The sequence below is a fragment of the Etheostoma cragini genome, unplaced genomic scaffold (genome assembly GCF_013103735.1).
Source record: "Etheostoma cragini isolate CJK2018 unplaced genomic scaffold, CSU_Ecrag_1.0 ScbMSFa_1443, whole genome shotgun sequence".
Taxonomy (NCBI): Eukaryota; Metazoa; Chordata; class Actinopteri; order Perciformes; family Percidae; genus Etheostoma; species Etheostoma cragini.
In genome coordinates, this window is record NW_023265500.1 from 1 (window position 1) to 3,073 (window position 3,073).

Here is a 3,073-nt window from a genome sequence, read left to right on the forward strand (position 1 = left end):
CTGGTACGCGTGCTTTGTTAGGAGTGAAAGATATATCAACGCAGTATCGTTACACAGCACATCGTTATAGAAGTGAGTTTAACCTATATATTATTCTGGGCGTCCAAAAGCAGCACTAATGTATGCTTCTGTTGTTATTACGTTGGGATTGTCTCTGGTTTAGTTGGGATTTGTTTGATAAGACTTGCATGTTACTCTTATAAGTTATTTATGCATTTTATACTGTCCAACAAGTAGAACCGGTCCTGTTCTAGACCTGGTCCTTACTTATTTATGTTGGACCAGTCCAATTTGACTGTGAGTTGAAATAAATCTTTTGTTGTAAGAAAACTTGTTTAATTTATGAATCTATTTTGTAATTTTACATTTGTTAAAAATATCGGAATTCATATCGGTGTTGCATTATCACATTCTGTCAATGTCGAGCAACCCTAGTGTGTGCGCGTGTGTCTGTGTGTGTTGGGAGTGGGGCTGCTAAATGTCAACGTCCGGGAGGCGATTGATGCAGAACGTGGTAGTACTGTGTGTGTGTGTGTGTGTGTGTGTGTGTGTGTGTGTGTGTGTGTGTGTGTGTGTGTGTGTGTGTGCGTGTGTGCGTGTCAGGGAGAGACACAAATATAAAAAGCTTCAAGTAGACTCTAATAAGATAATCATATTGTTTCTTGTACTTAAATATCTAACTTTACGGTCACTGTTTCTTCTTCCCTATCATAGTTATAAATTGTGATTTGGTATTTATACCTATTATAGCCTTCATCACATATGTGATGTGAGAGTATTTTGCAAATACCTGTAATTTACAAATGATAGATACACCGAGGATGTCTGGTCTAGGGTCTTTAGGGTGACCAGACGTCCTCGGATTTAGGGGACTGTCCATGTTTTTGGTTGTCTGTCCCTAACTAAATACAGAAGAAAAAAACTACCTCTGTCCCTGTTCGGTTTTTAAAGACACATTAGGTTTTTCAATCAGATTGATAGTCAAACTGGAAATGTCCCCGTTTTTCTCCCTTTTTGGGGATTATGTTCCCAGTTTAGATCTCGGACGTCTGGTGAATTTATATCATATCAGAATATGCTATTACTGTTAAGCCCACTATGAATATCAAAATACGCCTAACCATGTGTCCTGTTTCATAGCTACATGTATGACCATTGTAAGAAAAAAAAGAAAGAAAAAAAAAACATGAAAATCAGTTTTGTATTCAGCGAGATTGATTAATTAAACGCGCTGACAGCTCATTTCAAACACTACACTGAGCGGAGCAGGTGACCGGTCCAAGATGGCGGCCCCAAGTTTCGTCAGTGCCAGTAGCAGTCGATGCGGCGTCTACTCTGTGTCTATGGCCCCACCTGCCGGCCAACATCAAACACTACATTAAGACGAGGGCCCCACCTGCCGGCCAACATCAAACACTACATTAAGACGAGGGCCCCACCTGCCGGCCAACATCAAACACTACATTAAGACGAGGGCCCCACCTGCCGGCCAACATCAAACACTACATTAAGACGAGGGCCCCACCTGCCGGCCAACATTAAACACTACATTAAGACGAGGGCCCCACCTGCCGGCCAACATCAAACACTACATTAAGACGAGGGCCCCCCCTGCCGGCCAACATCAAACACTACATTAAGACGAGGGCCCCACCTGCTGGCCAACATGAAACACTACATTAAGACGAGGGCCCCACCTGCCGGCCAACATCAAACACTACAATAAGACGAGGGCCCCACCTGCTGGCCAGAAACTTAAGACTATAATTATCAGGCATATTAAATATGTTGATTAAAACAAGGAATAACAAACATTACTTTGGTCATTTTAAGAGAAATTTACAAACTCACAATAATAAAATAAATTGTATTTTGATTCTATGCCCCTGTAGTCTGAAGAGCACAATAGCTACATGAACCAGAAACTTGAATTAATAGTTGTACCTGTTCACATCTAGTTTTAGATTTAAAGTCATTATATAAACAGATTAAAAATACAGAAAAACAGATTTTTATTTTGAAATTACAAACAGGATTCCTGTTAGGTATTTACAGCAGAAAAAATATATATAAAAAACAAAAAAAGTCTTCTCACTGCATTCATGCAGTCCATTATAATAAAACTCCCAGAATGCTTTGCGTCCAGTTTCCTGTTCACTGGCTGGTTGATCACTCCGACGTGTCGCCATCTTTCTGTTTCTTCTTCTTCTTTTTCTTCTTTGCACTTTCAACCTGCAGGTCAGAGGTATTTAGACAATTAACAAAAAAATATATAGTCCTATTAAAATTATGTTAGTTCTGTTAAAACATGTCTGTTGATAAACAGTATTTAGATATTTAGACATAATGTGACAGACTCAGGTTTCTCCCAGGTCAGGGGCCAGAGGTGGGGGCCCCAACATTTAATAATGAACATTTTATCAGCTGGTCTAAAAGACTTCTCATTACAGCAGAAGTTCTAGCAGCTTCTTTATTATACAGTTTGATGATGTAACTCACCTCTGGCTCCACCCCTGTCTCTGCAGGCTCCGCCCCCGTATCTAAAGGCTCCGCCTCCGTCTGTTCTAGTTTGGCCCTCTTCTCTTTCTTCTTCTTCTTTTTGTCTTTCTTCCCGTCCTCACCGCTCGGCGTCGCTGGGACGTCGCCGTCACTGTCTGCCGCCTCCCTCTTCCTCTGAAGGTCAAAGGTCAGTCATTAGCGACTTCACTCAAATAAGCAGCCAATCAGAGACAGCCATCAACCAGTTCAAACGCATGAAGCAGTAATATTCACCTTTACCTTTGCTGATGGGTCAGCTGACTCCTCCGTTGCCTTGGAGACGCTGTCAAAATAAAAACTTTTTCAATTATAGATTAGACAAACTGTCAGTGAGAGTGATGACATCAGAGTGATGACATCATCAGTGTGCTCAGTGAGCTGCAGCTCAGCAATCAGCTGACTGAAGAAGCTCAGAGCTGAGAGTTAATGTAGCAGAGCGACTCCCTGAGAGGGCACGGCAGCCCCCCCAGGGATAACTGTCTGCACCCCTATAATGTAACAGCAGCCCCCCCAGGGATAACTGTCTGCACCCCTA

The 3,073-nt window shown here is 42.0% G+C and overlaps 1 long non-coding RNA gene across 1 annotated transcript; it reads right to left on the reverse strand.

Moving 5' to 3' along the window:
- Positions 1-1,995: 1,995 nt before the first annotated feature.
- LOC117939920 lies at positions 1,996-3,017 on the reverse strand. The gene is made up of 3 exons (XR_004655676.1): positions 2,779-3,017; positions 2,500-2,673; positions 1,996-2,232 (listed from the first exon to the last, which is right to left on the reverse strand). It is a non-coding gene; the product is annotated as an uncharacterized LOC117939920 (long non-coding RNA).
- Between the last annotated feature and the right edge of the window lie 56 nt (positions 3,018-3,073).